The following is a 17,935-nucleotide window of genomic DNA, read 5'->3' on the forward strand; positions in this document are numbered from 1 at the left end:
CTCTTCGTGTGTATTTGATGTGCCAGCATTTTAATAGGCCTATATCTACTGGAAGTGGATTATAGTGCAGTCCGATATATGTCTGTTCAAAAGTAAATCCCATTTCGTTCAATGGGACTTTCTTCCAAGTAAGTGGCCACAGAATTGCAGCCTCAAAGCATGTGCATGAAGAAATAATTATCAGTTGTACTTAATGTGACATGAATTTAACGAAAGTCAGAGAGAACTCTTTTTCTACCTAAAGAAGAATTCTGAGTAACAAAAAAGCTTGCACCAAACAATAGAAGATTGTATTTCCCCGAGCAGCAGGCAGGATATTACTTTCTTCTACAATAGGGGGCAACATGTCAGGATGATGTAGGCTTGCACAGTCACTGGAGAGACTGTTGAAAATTCCATGGACCTCAGTAGACTTACTGAATAAGACTTTTTGGGACAAAGTGTGTCTGCTGGTGTAGGCTAGCTTTATTCAACCTAGTTCTGAAAGCATGCTAACTATACAGAAGTGAGACAGTATATAGATGGTAGCTTTTTAGAGACTGACAGCACAGTCCTCTATGCATCTTTACTGATAAGTCCCACAGATTTCAATATGGCTTATAGTAGGGCCTAGTGCAGAGCCAGCCAGTGTGATGTTTTGGACTACAACGCCCATCAGTGCAGGTAGCATGACTGATGGTTAGATCTGATGGGAAATGTAGTCTGAAAGTCTGGAGGGTATCACATTGACTACCTTTATAGTGTGTTAGAATTGCAGCCTTAAATGCCCAAAGAACTGTTATTGGGCATGTTGTCCCACCATGATCTCTAATTGAACCTATGTTTGGCAAGATTTTTTTTTCCAGAAGCCAAACTACCCCTAGAAGAAGCATGGCCAGTGATGCAATCTTTCTTTCTTTCTCAGTACAAATGGGTTATTCAGAGTGGCTAACAACCAACAACTTCATCAAACAATTAAAAACAACAGGACAAAGAAACCGTTACAACAGCCTATCATGAGCAGTGAAATACAGAACAGTAGCCAAAGAAAGACCAAACACTGATTAAACCAGAGGGCACGATCATAAAACACACAGCCACGTGTAATTCTGTACATGACTACTCATATTCCTATTGAGTTCCAATGGGGCTAACTCCTAGACAGAGATGAGCAAATATTCTGTTTCTCTCAGGTTCACATTTCTCTAGCCTGAGGTTCAGTTCTCCACATTTCCACGTCAGTTTGCGAATTTTTAAAAAATAAAAAATCCCAATGAAAGTTCATCAGCATTTTAATGTGCATATCTCCTAATATACACATTTTTGTATGTAGCATTTGCCTAATATACATATTTTTGCAGAAAAAATCCATAGTATAATGCATTATGTAAGCTATTTACTAATATAAGCATTCTTATGCATATATTAAATATAAACTGAATTAAATTTCTCCCCCAACCCTGCTCCAAGATAAGGTGGTCTAGGACTGCAGCCTTAAGCTGCCACGTGAATGCAGCAGGAGGAATCATCAGCCAGACAGTGGGCAGGACCTTAGAGTCAAAGTCCAGGGTCCCACAGCCTAGCCCCACCCACCCCAAAAGACTACCCAGAATGCAGCAGTTGATGGTGGCAGAGGCAAACAGATATGGTGCCATCACCTTGGCTGGCATAGGGCCTGCTGGGGCTGGTCACCTGAGCATCCTTTCCTCTTTCTTAAAACACACACACAATTTTATAGCCGGGGGCAGCCTGCAAGACAGTGCTGGATTTACTCACAAGCTAAGTAAGCAACAGCTTAAAAGCCCTAAGTATAAAACACATATTTAAAGCACATGGGTTTCTCCAAAGAATCCCAGGAACTGTCATTTACCCCTCACAGAGCAACAGTTCCCAGCATATTTAACAAGCTACAGTTCCCAGAATTCTTTGGGGCAATTCATGTATTGTAAAGGTATGGTACGAACGCATCCTGGTCATCTAAAGGTGGGCCTCTGTACAATCACTAAATTCAGGGTCTAAAATTGCCCATCTGCACCCCTGCAACCAGATCTCATGGGATATAGAATCCTACAGTCTGGGTGCCACTAGTGAGAAGGTCCTGTTCTACTTCTTCACTTCCCACAGTGGACACAGAGCAAAATCTCCCACAACAACTTTGGTGTACTTAGGCAGGTTAATTATTATGCATGCATTTTTATGTGATTATCAGAGTCTATTAGATTAGGGGTAGGCAGAAGATAGATCAGGAGCTACCGATAGATTTGCAGTAGATTGGCACAGGGGTTTCTTACTCCCATGTTTAACAATAGCAACGACAAAATGACTTTCCCTTCTAAATCTACTGCCAAAATGAAAAAAGTTAACCAGGAGTGGACTTTTGTGTGAAAGAACTGTGAGATGAATTCACTTCTGATACGGAAAACAAATTCCTAGACTCAGAATGTGCTCAAGAGGCACCACCTTCCTTAACTCTAACTGTATGTCTTTTGCACTTGACTCTGGTTGATAGATCTTAGGGTTCTAGTAAAAATGAAGCAGATTCCAATAAGTTTGTCCACCCACATATTAGATAGTGCTCGGCAGCTCATGATGAGTAACCTACTTCCCACTAGCCATCACCCATGCCCAGTTCTGGAACTGTTTTTTAAAGTGTGGGTGTATGTGTATTGTGAGAACTTGCCAGGTAAGGGGAACGCAGCCAGCTCCAGACACTCTTGGATGAGACCGATTATCTGGATCCATTTCAGTCGGGTTTCAGGCCTGGTTTTGGCACGGAAACAGCCTTGGTCGCCCTGTATGATGACCTTTGTCAGGAGAGAGACAGGGGGAGTGTGACTCTGTTGATTCTTCTTTATCTCGCAGCGGCTTTCGATACCATCGACCATGGTATCCTTCTGGGAAGACTGGCTGAGTTGGGAGTGGGAGGGACTGCATGGAGGTGGTTCCACTCCTACTTGGCAGGTCGGCTCCAGAAGGTGGTGCTTGGGGAACATTGCTCAGCACCCTGGACTCTCCAGTATGGGGTTCTGCAGGGGTCAGTTCTGTTCCCCATGCTGTTCAACATCTACATGAAACTGTTGGGTTCAGTCATCCGGAGCTTTGGAGTGCGTTGCCATCAGCATGCTGATGACACGCAGCTCTATTTCTCCTTTTCATCTTCTTCAGGTGAGGCTGTCAATGTGCTGAACCGGTGCCTGGCTGCGACAATGAACTGGATGAGGGCTAATAAACTGAGGCTCAATCCAGACAAGACTGAGATGCTGCTAGTGGGTGGTTCTTCTGACCAGATGGTGGGTGTCCAACCTGTCCTGGATGGGGTTGCACTCCCCCTGAAATAGCAGGTTCGTAGCTTGGGGGTTCTCCTAGAACCATCTCTGTCACTTGAGGCTCAGGTAGCCTCAGTGGCACGGAGTACCTTCTGCCAACTTCGGTTGGTGGCCCAGCTGCGCCTCTATCTGGACAGGGATAACCTGGCTTCAGTTGTTCATGCTCTGGCAACCTCCAAGTTAGATTACTGCAATGCACTCTACGTGGGGCTGCCTTTGAAGACGGTTCGGAAACTGCAGCTTGTGCAAAATGCAGCAGCCAGATTGGTAACAGGGACCAGACGGTCCGAACATATAAAACCGATTCTGGCCCGCTTGCATTGGCTGCCTGTATGTTTCTGAGCTTGATTCAAGGTGCTGGTTTTAACCTATAAAGCCTTACACAGCTTGGGACCACATTACCTGATGGAACGCCTCTCCCGATACGAACCCACCCGTACACTACGCTCAACATCTAAAGCCCTCCTCCGGGTGCCTACTGTGAGGGCAGCTGGTAGGCTGACAACAAGGGAGAGGGCCTTCTCAGTGGTGGCCCCCAAATTATGGAATGATCTCCCTGACGAGGTGCACCTGGCACCATCACTGTTATCTTTTCAGTGCCAGGTCAAGACTTTCCTCTTCTCCCAGGCATTTTAGCATGTGTTTTTAAATTGTGTTTTAAATTGTTTTTAAAATATGTGTTTTAAATTTGTATATTTATTTTTAATGTTTTTAGTTACTGTAAACCGCCCAGAGAGCTTCGGCTATGGGGCGGTATACAAATACAATAAATGAATGAATGAATGAATGAATGAATGAAACAATGGACGCATATTCTACATTATATAGCCGGCATGGATTTTTCACATTCCACCATGTTAAATTGAAAATCCTCCCCATGCTATTCTGCTGCTTTCCCATACACTCATTTCAAAACAAAATATTTAAAAACCTATAGTCCTGAACTCAGAAACACTTGCTTAACAACCCTCTAGGTTTTCATGGCCATACACAAAACACTCAGAGAGAATCCAGAGTTCAAAGTCTAAAACAAGAGAAAAAATATCCAGACCACTGTTGGGACTTTTTTGTCAGTGGTCTTATAACCTGTTGAAATTAATTAAGAATCAGTCATATACACAGAGTACCTGTAATCCTATTCCTGACCTTGCCCCATCCTCTGACCTTCACCTTCTGCAGATTCAAAGTTTAAAAAATGCATGGGCAATTTTTAATTAATTTAATAAAATTAACATTGGCATCTATGATAGCACAGCCGTGTTCAGTAAGAACCAACTGTCAGTGTTCTAAAGTCAGACTAACAGCTGTTTGGCTTGCCTAATTAGGGGGCTGTGCGTACGCCAGACATCAATTCCATGATTCCACTTTAAACAATCCTGGCTTCCCCCAAGGAATTCTGGAAAGTATAGTTTGTGAAACGTACTGAGAATTGTTAGGAGGCTCCTGTTCCCCAAACAGAGCTCCAGTGACCACAATGGTTTAACAGTCAGCCCCTCTTCCCAGAGAAATCTAGTGGTTGTAGCTCTGTGAGGGGAATAGGGGTCTCCTAACAACTGTCTCCAAAGAACAGAGGGGGTCACATAAATCCAGCTACTAGCTTACCTACTAGGTTTATCACATCCCCACCATCACCACTCCGCTCCAGTCCCTTTGACAGATGTGTATCAGGAAGAAATTCAGGAAGTGCAGCTTCCTCAATCAAAGAGTATCCATGCCAGGAAAAGCCACCACTACTGAATTTCTGCCTATCCCATCACTATGAAAGACACAAGACCCCTACAGTAACAACCCTTTCTGCAGATTGCACTGCCCATAAAAGTCTTCAGAAAGAGCTCTTCCAAGGGAGAATGAGTTTATGAGCTTTTCATTTGGCTAACCCAAACCCTAACCCTTTGTCCCTGGAAAAATTGTTCATCATTTATAAGACAGGTAGTAAAGGGGTTTCTTGTCACATACTTTTGTCAGACATTATCAGATATTAACAGTTTTCAGGGTCTATTTAGTTTACATTGGATTTAAGCCATGCAGTGATGTACTTTAAAGTAATCATGTGAGATGCTTGGGGCCTAGGAAATACCCAGACCTTCTCCCTGGGGCACCAAAATAAGGTATTTGTGAAGGCACAAAAATAATTTAAAAAGTTATGCTAATGTTTTCAACAGCCAAATGTATCATAGATTAAGATTTTTACTATTTTGCACTAGGCTTGCCAACTGATGGGGGGGGTCTATATGCTCTTCCCCCTATTTCCTGCAGCCAAAACTGTTTGGTCACAATATGGAGATAAGCACTATCACTTGCTAATGTCTGCACTTCTAATTTCTGTTAAAAGCACAGCCATGGTGGCCAGAGCAATATTTGGCAACACTATTTTGCACAAATCAGGCAATCAGATCTTTCTAGTTCAAGCTTGCTTTCCTTGCAGGCTGCACAAATTTGTTAGAACTTACTCCACTGGAGGCTAGTCCATAAGGGCAAATGGGACAGTGTCCCATCAGCCTCAGCCTGCCCTTAACCAGGACCCACCTGTCTGCTTCCCACTTGCAACCACTCCAGGGGGTGGTACTGCTGCTTCCTCTTCAGTCTTGGTGTTGCTGTTGTAGAACTCAGCAGAGGATGGAAACAAAACTGGAATGAGTTGGGTCTGCCTATCATTGGTTCTGCCTCCACCTATTGTTCATCTCCCAGCCTTCCACCCTACCAGTCCCAACAAGCACCAGCCACCACTGGCTTACTCAAGAGTAAGTGTGAACAGGATCGCAGACTGAAAGACCTCCCCAAGCTCAGTTTGAATGTAAGCTACAAGCCTCTGGTCTGAAGATAAGAATTGGAATACTCTTCCGACGCCCTTTATTGCCTTCAAATCAGTAGTCTTCACTTCCCAGGTGACACTGTTTCTGCATTCATAAAAATCAAGCCTTCTTTATTAAGGAAATAATCATACTAAATGTAGTAAGCGTTGTCATTTTCCACCCGCTCCCCTATAAGGGTCAAACTTTTCCAAATGGAGAAATACTCAGGTTGTGCACATTCCAGATTATTATTTCTGAGCAGCAACTTCTCCTTGACTGCGACTAGTTGTGATACAGTTTCACTAGTAGCTTGATCATTATCATGCCAGCATAATTTTTGTTGGGGGGGGCGAAGGATAGAAGGGATCTCTCAGAAGAGGGAAAGTTATTCTAGGATTAACTAACCTGTGACCCTCCAGATGTTGGTAGACTATGGCTCCCATAATCCCTGACCATTGGCCATAAAGGGCTACAGCTTAGCTGTCCCTGGTCAACACACTCCATTTCATCACTCCTGATTGCTTCCCCCTCCCCCTCCCCCTCCCCCTCCCCCGAATCAAAGGAATGGTAAATTGAACAAGCAGCTTTTAGTCTAGTCAGTTTTACTCCTAAGGGAAACTGAATTATTTGTCATTGCTTTAAAGACAAAAAAAAAGACAAAACCATCTGTACCTTGTGAATCAACTCTAGGCCCTGTTATGTTTAGAGCTGCTTCCCTCTTTTTGACTGATCCTCCTCCTCTGCACAGGACAGCATTCATTTTAGAAAGCCAATGAAAACATCCCTGTGCTAGATGGCTCAAGCACCATCTAGTGGCAGCATCTATGCATGACATTGTAAGTAATAAGCTCAAGTTACAGGAAGCCAGATTTCAACTGAACATCAGGAAAAACTTCCTAACTGTTAGGGTAGTGTGACAATGGAACCAATTACCTAGAGAAGTGGTGGGCTCTCCAACACTGCAGACCTTCAAGAGGCAGCTGGAAAGTCACCTGTTGGGTGTGCTTTAAGTTGGATTCCTGCACTGAGCAGGGAATTGGACTTGATGGCCTTATAGGCCCTTCCAACTCTACTCTTCTATGATTTATGATCCCAAGTCAGGGCACCAGAAACCAGAGTCATGTTTATCCCCATCTATGATTTTCAACAGCTTTTCAAAGGACAAGTATTGGATGGGATATGTATAGGGTTGCCATATTCCAGTTCCACAAATCCGGGCAGGCTAATTTGCATATTATTTGCATATTATGCAAATATTTGCATATTAATGTTTGGATTGTCCAGTTGTTTTGTTTTTGTGCCTAGGAATTACCACCAAAAACTGGGGAAAGATGTGAGAAATCTTTTTTTTAAAAGCAACATTTTCAGCCTTAAATGCCTAGACTCTAGTTTCCAACACTATGGAATATTTATTGATTGATTAAGAGGATTTATATCCTGCCCTTCTGCTGTTAAAAACAGAGCTCAGCACAGCTTACAAATATAAAAAAACAATAAAAATACACAATCAATATAAAAACATAATAAAAACACAAAATAGCAACAAACATAAAGTAAGTCAGGGCAGCAGTACGATTAACCATTACATATACAATATATTTCAGAGATGTGGTGGGTGGAGAAAAACAAGAAGCCAAAATGTTAGGAAAAAGAGTCTTTCACACCACATGCTCAGTTCTAAATACTGTTGCAGCAAGTTTTACAAGTTCCTCCAGTATTCCACTGGTGCAGGCACTCAGACATTCAAAGTATCTGTATGTTTCTTAGGTTTTATAAAAGCAGAGTTTTGCTTAACTCAAAATTTATTCTCCCTTTGAGCAACCACATCTACACAGGTTCCACCTCCATACTCAAAATGAAACTGGGCCTGGAAGTGTGCAACAACCCCACACATACCTTGCTAATTAGATTACCAATGCCAGGATGTCTGTCTTATCGACTACTCTCCTGCTCCCCCCCCCCACTGGGCATCATGAAAGACCCAGTCCTGGGCTCAGAAAGAAAATAAATATCTGGTCCTCTTCAAAGTACTGATAAGCCTCTTGTTTTAATTAAAATAATAATTATAAATTCTTGCTCTTGTCACTAATGGCAGTTAATTATCTTGCTTCTATGGCTGTAATGGAGTGAGGTTACAGATAAGTGAAATGCAAATAGGAAAAAAACAACACAAAAGGCAGTAACACTTTCCTAAATGTAATACCATAGCAACCACAACAAGATTCCTATGAGTAAGGCAGAAAACTCAGCATCCCACAACCAGTCAGGATTCGTAACCAAAAACCCAAACTAAAAAAATCTTAGCAGCCAGTCAGCCAAGGTCACAGAAATCCCCATGCAGCACAACCTGACCTGGGGACTGCAGTTAATGCAGAATGCTGCAGCACAATTGCTGACATGAGTGAGATCCTATCAGCACATAATACCTCTGCTCTGAAATCTGCATTGGTTGCTGATTTGCTATCAGGCCAAATTCAAGCTGTGCTTTCCATGTTATGGGTGCCACATAGTACTTGTTCTGCTCTTGTAAGAAATCAGTCCTGTAAAGTGGCCTACACTTTGGAACTCTCTTGCCTATTGACATTAGGCAGACGCCACTTTTCAGCACCTGCTAAAATCAGTTTTCTTGAGGCAAGCCTCTCCAGGCATGTGGGTCTCTTCCCACTTTTAGGAACCAAGGAATCTGCCTTACACTGATTCAGGCCATTTCATACCATGATTTCTTAAATGCAATGCCATACCAACCACAAGATTCCTATGAGTAAGGCAGAAAACTAAGCATCTCACAACCAGTCAGGATTCCTAACCAAAAACCAAAAATATGATAAATGAAGAAATATTTATATAAGCATGACTATCAAATATATTTATTATTTACACAAACTGTAAAGATATTTATAGCGCAATCCTAGGTTTATTTATTCAGAAGCAAGTCCCAGTGTGTTCAGTGGGGCTTACTTAAACAGGGACAGAAATGCAACCTCAAGTGATAAACAACTTCATTCACACAACCCAAAATTCTGAATCATGCCACTTTACGCTGTTTTGCAACTGTTTATACTTGTTTTTATGGTTATTGGATTTTAAATGGCTTTATTTCTTGTCATGAGCTGCCTTGGTTTCCAACCCTACCTCACAGGGTTGTTGGAAACACTCCATACACGCACACACACACACTGCAGATGTATAAATACATACAGCTCATATAATAGTTTATTGTCAAACCAGTTGGTCATTGCAGAAAAATCAGTATTAGTTTTTAAAAAATCAGTATTAGTTTCCTACAGAATAAAAACTGTAATACCTAAGTAAGCCCTGCCTACTTGCTTTAAAATAGGACTGGAGAGGTGCGGGACAGAAAGAGTTAGAACACAAACACAATTCTTCTTTACATTCACTCCAAAGTCCGATTGATTTTCAGCACATTCATAACCATGTCTACTCAAAAGTAAGTCCTATTGAATTCAATGGGATTTACTCTGGGCATTTGGGATTAGCATTGCTTTTACAAAAGCAAGTATTGGGAAGGTTTTCAAAACACTGCCCGAGATCTGACTCCTGCACACATGAGGAAAAAAAACTGAAATGTATATACTTACCCAATTTATGACATTTTCAGATAAACGGGGGGGGGAGAACCACCATTTTCTGGCATTGCAATGAGGTTTTCTAGACACTGCCTCTGGTCAATCAAACTGAAACACAACCCTGGCTTCACTGATTGGCTGCAATCCTGAATGAGCGGAGTTAAAGTTACGAAGTGCTATACAGTACTGTTTAAAGAAAGATTTAACAGTCGGGGGGTGGCTGACGTTTTTATGTATATCTCAAAAACCGGACCACCTAGAAAACTTAATTTTTTAAAAATTTAAAGCTGAGAATCTGGTTCACCTAAGGGGCTAAACAGGCGCTGGATAGCATGCAAAGACTCCAGATAAAACCCGGCTAACCGGGCAATATGGCAACCCTAGATACGTAGTAAACTTGGGCCTGAATTAATGGTTGAGGGCATCCAGGAGGAGCAGCCTGGATTGCAAAGTGTCTGGTTTTCACCAGAGACTCTGGATTTTTGGGGTCCTCTCCAGGTCTCTGGGTGTCAGCTTAATCTCTGGACGCTCCACTTTCATTTTTAAAAAAAGTTTCTAGGTGGTTTGGTTCACGAGATATACACCAAATCATCAGCCACACACCCCCCCACAACTTCTGTGAAATGATCTCTTAGCTGGCTGCTCTAACCCCGCCTTTTCAGGTTTGTAGCCAGTAAATGAAGTCAGGGTTGTGATTGACAAGGGGTTTCTAGGCCTCCAGGGAGTACCTAGACCCCATTGCAAAGGTAGAAAACTGTTGCTTTTTCCTGTTTATCTGAAAATCTCATAAATTTAGTAAGTATGTAGCTTTCAGAAGCACCAAAAGTCTTTTTTTCTCTTGTGTGCAGGAGTCAAACAAGTTTCAATTTTCCTGGGCTGCTGTTAAGAGGGCAATGTTTTGAAAACCTTCCCAATATGAAGCTTTAATCCAATACTTGCTTTTTTGGAAATAAAGCTGCAATACTAATCCCACATACCTGGAATAAGCCCCATTGAATTCAATAGGACTTACTTTTGAGTAGACATGGTTAGGATTGTGTTGTAAATTAATGGAACTTTTGAGTGAACATAGCAAAGGATGGTGCTGGTGTTGGAAATCTTTCACTCCCTCGCCAATCCTATTTTTAAAGCAATTAGACAGGGCTTACATAGGTATCACTGCTTTTATTATGTAGGAAACTAATACTGATTTTTTTTAATGTTCTGCAATAACCAACTGCTTTTGACAATAAACTATTATGTGGGGTATGTGTATTTTTACATCTCCAGTGTGTGTGTATATTCAGTCTTCCCAACAACCCTGTGAGATAGGATTGCCGATTGGAAACCAAGGCAGCTCACAACAAGACATAAATCCCTTTAAAATCCAATAACCATAAAAAGTATAAACAGTTGCAGAACAGCTTAAAGTGGCAAGATTCTGAATTTTGGGTTGGGTGAGTGTTCCTTATCACTTGAGGCTGCAGTTCTGTGCACGCTTCCCTGTTTGAGTAAGTCCCATTGAATACATTGGGACTTGCTTCTGAGTAAACAATCATAGGATTGCACTACAAATATCTTTATAGGTTGTGTAAATAATAAACATCTTTGACAGTCATGCTTATATAAATATTTCTTCATACTATGTCCCAATAAGTATTTGATTTCACACTATGGTTGTACATTATTACTTCCTCTACATTTTAAGTATGCCCTTCTTCCTTTGGTGGAAGATGGTTCCCCTCTGTTGTTTTCATCCTGAGAGGCAGATTAGGCTGAGAGATGGTGAGTAGCTCATGGTCACCCAGTAAACGTTAAAGCTCATTTCCATTTTAAAAAAACAATTAAACCGATTTACATGCAGGCAAAGTTTATTCAGTAGATCCACAAATACATTTAAAACACATCCAACTAGCATTTAAAGCCCATGATTTCCCCTAAAGAATCTTGGGAGGTGTAGTTTCCCCCTCACAGTTATTGTTCCCACTACCTTTAACAAACTACAGTTCCCATGATTCTGTGGTGGGATTCATGTACCTCAAATGTGTGTTTAATGTGCTTTAAATGAATGATGTGGATCTGCCCTAGGTATGCTGTGCATTCATTAGTGAATTGAAAAGAACAATTTTAAAAGATACTTTATTTAAACAGGGGAAGGGTTGTAGCTCAGTGGTAGGACATATGCTTTGCATGCAAAGGTTCAAAATTCAATTTCTGGAAAAGACTATTGCCTGGAATCCCGGACAGTCAATGCTAGTCCACGTCATCAGTACTGAGCTATATGGTATCAAATGGCCTGAGTCAGTATAAGGTAGATTCCTTTGTTCCTAAAAGTGGAAAGAGACCCAAGGGCCACAGTGACTCCAAAATGTATTTATGTATTTTATTTACAATATTTATATACCACTTTATTGTAAAAAATCTGAAAGCGATTTACAGAAGGAATTAAAACAATAAAATTATTGACAAAACCAGTTAAAGACAGGTATTTAAAACTTTCAAAATAATAAAACCAACAATGAGTTAAAAACAGATAAAAAACACAATATCTACCTGCCTGGGTCAATTTGCCTAAACAAAAATGTTTTTAGCAGGTGCTGAAAAGAGTACAATGAAGGTGTTTGCATAATGTCAATAGGTAGGAAGTTCCAAAGCGTAGGTGCTGCCACAATAAAGGACTGATTTCTTACAAGAGCAGAACAAGTACTATGTGGAACCTGTAACATGGAAAGCACACCTTGAACTTGGCCTGGTAGCAAATCAGCAACCAGAATCAGAGGTATTATGTGCTAATAGGGTCTCACTGTTGTCAGCAATCATGCCACAGCATTCTGCACTAACTGCAGCCCCCAAGTCTCATTGTGCTGCATCGGAATTTCTGTGACCTTGGCTGACTGTCTGCCAGGATTTTTTCAGTTTTGGTTAGGAACCCTGACTGGTTGTGAGATGCTGAGTTTTCTGTCTTACTCATAGGAATCTTGTTGTGGTTGATATGGTATTGTATCTAGGAAATCACCACTGTCTTTTGTTTTTCTTTTTCTATTTCCATTTTATTTACCTCTGACCATAGTCCCTTACATCCAAAGAAGCAACAACAGTGGTTCTATGCGCTTAGCTCAATCCCCTTAAACTCACTGATGATGTATCTTGTTGGTTGCATGATGGTTTGTTTCTTGCCCAATAGTGGTAAAAAAGAATTCATGTACTGGGAAGTGTGTCTGCAATTGTTGTTCCCAAGTTGCTGCCTGTGAAGGTAGACCAAATCATGTGTGTTTTCTTTCTTTCAATTATTACTCACTGGAATTGGGTTGGCTGTCAAAATAGCAGCCCACAAGGTAGACAGAAAAGGGTAGAGAATCTTCTTACTTTTACTCATTTCTCAGACCTCTTTCTGAAATGGTCAAATCTGTAAAGCAGTTTGGAGCAGCCATGTGTTAGAAACAAAGGTTCTTTAAGAGAGACCCTCAACAGAGGCACTTGTGAAGCAGTATTAAAGCTTTATTATACGTTCTTGCAAGAGCAGGTGTCCACAAGGTAGGCACACCCAAGTGACGTTGGTACAGTTCTTTTATCCTATAGCCCGACACTTCGTTCCCTCCCGTTTCCGAGTACTTCAGGGTTTACAGCCTATCCGTGCCGCCTATTCATGTTACAGAAAGTCCCGCCTCTATTTACATCTCCCATTACTCATATTTTAGCTCCCCCATACTCATATTTATTACTACCCATATATGGCATATCTCCCTCCCCCTTTGGTATGTTAAATAAGAACATAAGAAGAGCCTGCTGGATCAGGCCAGTGGCCCATCTAGTCCAGCATCCTGTTCTCACAGTGGCCAACCAGGTGCCTGGGGGAAGCCTGCAAGCAGGACCCGAGTGCAAGAACACTCTCCCCTCCTGAGGCTTCCGGCAACTGGTTTTCAGAAGCATGCTGCCTCTGACTAGGGTGGCACAGCACAGCCATCACGGCTAGTAGCCATTGATAGCCCTGTCCTCCATGAATTTGTCTAATCTTCTTTTAAAGCCATCCAAGCTGGTGGCCATTACTGCATCTTGTGGGAGCAAATTCCATAGTTTAACTATGCGCTGAGTAAAGAAGTACTTCCTTTTGTCTGTCCTGAATCTTCCAACATTCAGCTTCTTTGAATGTCCACGAGTTCTAGTATTATGAGAGAGGGAGAAGAACTTTTCTCTATCCACTTTCTCAATGCCATGCATAATTTTATACACTTCTATCATGTCTCCTCTGACCCGTCTTTTCTCTAAACTAAAAAGCCCCAAATGCTGCAACCTTTCCTCGTAAGGGAGTCTCTCCATCCCCTTGATCATTCTGGTTGCCCTCTTCTGAACCTTTTCCAACTCTAGAATATCCTTTTTGAGATGAGGCGACCAGAACTGTACACAGTATTCCAAATGCGGCCGCACCATAGATTTATACAACGGCATGATGATATCGGCTGTTTTATTTTCAATACCTTTCCTAATTATCGCTAGCATGGAATTTGCCTTTTTCACAGCTGCCGCACACTGGGTCGACATTTTCATTGTGCTGTCCACTACAACCCCGAGGTCTCTCTCCTGGTCAGTCACCGCCAGTTCAGACCCCATGAGCGTATATGTGAAATTCAGATTTTTTGCTCCAATATGCATAATTTCACACTTGTTTATATTGAATTGCATTTGCCATTTTTCCGCCCATTCACTCAGTTTGGAGAGATCTTTTTGGAGCTCTTCACAATCCCTTTTTGTTTTAACAACCCTGAACAATTTAGTGTCATCAGCAAACTTGGCCACTTCACTGCTCACTCCTAATTCTAGGTCATTAATGAACAAGTTGAAAAGTACAGGTCCCAATACCGATCCTTGAGGGACTCCACTTTGTACAGCCCTCCATTGGGAGAACTGTCCGTTGATTCCTACTCTCTGCTTTCTGCTTCTTAACCAATTCCTTATCCACAAGAGGACCTCTCCTCTTATTCCATGACTGCTAAGCTTCCTCAGAAGTCTTTGGTGAGGTACCTTGTCAAACGCTTTTTGAAAGTCTAAGTACACTATGTCCACTGGATCACCTCTATCTATATGCTTGTTGACACTCTCAAAGAATTCTAATAGGTTACTGAGACAGGACTTTCCCTTGCAGAAGCCATGCTGGCTCTGCTTCAGCCAGACAGAGTGGAACCTAACCACAACTGTCTCTGTCGCACCTGTTTCCTGACATCTGTCTATTTTAGCTTGTTTTCCTTGCTTCACTAACTACATTTCACCCCTCCCAAACAACCATCATTTACACAAAGTCACACATCTACACAATTTGAGCACCCTGCTAAAGCAACACACTTTATACTTATCACACATGTTACAGGTAGGGGCAGGGCGTTCCAGGCAGGGGGTTAACAACTATGCTTTGATATAGATATCTTTGCAGAGGATCCCTAGTCAAGCTTTACCAACAGCACAATCCAAACCATATCTACTCAGAAATAAGTCCTATTGAGTTCTATGGGACTTAGCAAGTGTGTTCAGAATTGCAGCCTTCAGGGGCATCTTTATACCAAAGTGCTCCTATCTAACATCTCCACAACATTAGGTTCCTTTCTTCCTACAGTGGCCTTCTGGTGGCTGGCCTGAGGGCACTTAAACCCTTCTTGCTGGAAGCAAGTAGGCTTGATTAAATGTTCTCTACCCAGGCTTTATCTTTCAGCTAAGATTTCTATCTTAATTTCCAATCAGAGAAATGTTTTTGTTTGAATTGTATGCTCCAGGCAACTGTGGTTGATGCTTAATGTATCATGCTTAATGACATCACTAGGGCCCACCCTGTGACATCATTAGAGCCCACCGCTATGACATCACTTGGGCCCACCCCATGACATCACTACAACCTGCCCCATGACATCACTAGGGCCCGCCCCTGAAATCTCAGGGTTTGGGATCATTCTGACCTTGCAACTCTATAGAGTAGCAGTATTACTCATAACAATTCATTTATGGATAAAATTTTAGACTGTTTAGTACAGTAGGGCCCCACTCATGCAGCCTAAATGTGAAACCTGCCAAAGAGCGGAACTCATTCAATAGAATGGTGCCTGACGCCCGATAAACGCAGTAAAAGCAGAACAAGCGCCGTATGAGTGGGGCCTTACTCTAATTGAAAGCTGCCGTATTAGCGGGCTGCCAAAAAGCGGGCCTCCAAAAAGCAGGGCCCTACTGTATAATAAAAATCTCTAAGTGGTTTACATAAAACAATAAAAGTAACATTCAATAAAATGTTCTAGAAACTAGATAAAAACAAAATGCAACCTTATCTCACAAATTGGACTGAGTCATGTACAAAACAAGTTTTAAAAAATGAAGAGTTCGAGTCCAGGAAAGCATTGGTGAGCATATACATTTTTAATAAGTGTTTTAAGATCATTACCGCGTCTGCCTTACAAATTTCCGAAGGGAGGGCATTCCAGAGGGTGGGTCCTATCATTGAGAAGGCCCGCTTCCACATTATCCTTAAGTGACAATCTGTTACTCAAGGAAAATCCATTAGGGTCTCCTTGGAAGATCTTAAAGAACGGCTTGGTCTGAACCTGGGGATACTCTTCTAGGTATCCTGGTCCCAAATTATTTAGGGCTTTAAACATCAACTTGGTTCAGTAGCTAATAGACAGCCAGTGCAGCAAATTGAATTCCGGCATGTAGCAAAAAGTGGAAAAGAGCTAATCCAAGGTCAGTAGTAATTTTTTGCTTTCAACCTTATACTGGAACAGCACTAATGAAAGCTCAAAAGCGAGCCATCTTTAGCCCTATTCAGCTCTAGCCTGTAGACATAACCTGTGTAGGGTTATGTAGGGAATGGGGAGGTCCCATTCCTCCAGTGTCTCTGTCACTGCCAGCTCCACATCTGACCTTTGTGCATTCAGCTTGAAGGTCTAAAAGGAATATCTAACCACATTCAGCTGAATGTACTTGCAAGCCCCTTTCAGATCTTCATGCTGAATGTACAAAGGTTGAAAATGGAGCTGGCAGGGACTTGAGTGTTGGTGTGGGGCTGGCGTGCACAGCTTCACAGCCCCTATGCGAGTAATTTAACCCTAAGTCTAATAATACCTGAATAGGGCTTCTGTCCAAGCTGAATCTCTCTCCTGAGATAGGGCAGGCTAGATCATGCTAGAAACCATCCTTGGCAGATGGGTGCATTGTATAATTCTGTGTTGCCATTGGTCTCTGTATTTTCCTCCTCTGATCCTGGGTTGCATTCATGACACCTCTAAGGAAGGCAATTGGCAATACCTGTGCAAGTGATCAGCCAAATTATAACCTTTCTGGAAGGTCTGTGAATGCAGGACAGGCAATGGTTGATGTGGAAGCATCCTGTAACTGGCTCAGTATTGAATGGTAAAGTACTATCCCAGTTTTTCCTGTCTGATCTACTCATCTACTCAAACCGGGGGGGGGGGGGGCAACCAGGTATAGTATATGGCAGAGCTTGGAAAAGTTACTTTTTTGAACTACAGCTCCCATCAGCCCAATCCAGTGGCCATGCTGGCTGGGGCTGATGGGAGTTGTAGTTTTAAAAAAGTAACTTTTCCAAGCTCTGGTATATGGGCCAGGAGTTGGGATGGCGTGGATACAGATGAGCAATTTAACACATTATAGGACTTTCTACCACTTGGTTGCTTCAACATCTATCGCCCCTTTCTCACATTATATATGATGATGGGGTTCCATGCACTGAAGAGGCCATGGGGCTGATCTACTGGCTGGCCCCTAAATTGCACAGCGCCCAGGCTCTGCCCCCCCCTCCCAACATTCACACATTGAGAATGGACCACAGAGGAAGGAAAGCAATATACATAGATCTTTACGCTCATAGGCTTTCTAGGTGATCTGCAAGCTTCAAGGCCATATGGAGGCCTGTGTGCATAGAGGCTTGCATACAGAGGTTCCCTGATGTTGATATCCATGCTCAACATATGGACATTAAGATCAGAGAACCATGTAACACTGGAGGTGGGGCTAGCAGTTCAGCCCCACTGACTCTTCACCCTGTGGAGCACCATTCACACATGTAACATGTGTGAAAAGGGCATGTATCAATGGAAACACAAGTTTGTGTGTGTTTTTGCCACACATTCTAATGTGTGCTAAAGACCTTATTGAGTAGTAAGAGTTCCCTGCAGAGTAAGGTAATTTCCTACATTAATACCCCAAGATACTGAGTGGGAAAGGTATTCTCCCGAACTATAGCGTTTCATGGCTAGAGTAGTCATTTAAGCAGTAG

Source organism: Rhineura floridana, chromosome 4 (genome assembly GCF_030035675.1).
Source record: "Rhineura floridana isolate rRhiFlo1 chromosome 4, rRhiFlo1.hap2, whole genome shotgun sequence".
Lineage (NCBI taxonomy): Eukaryota > Metazoa > Chordata > Lepidosauria > Squamata > Rhineuridae > Rhineura > Rhineura floridana.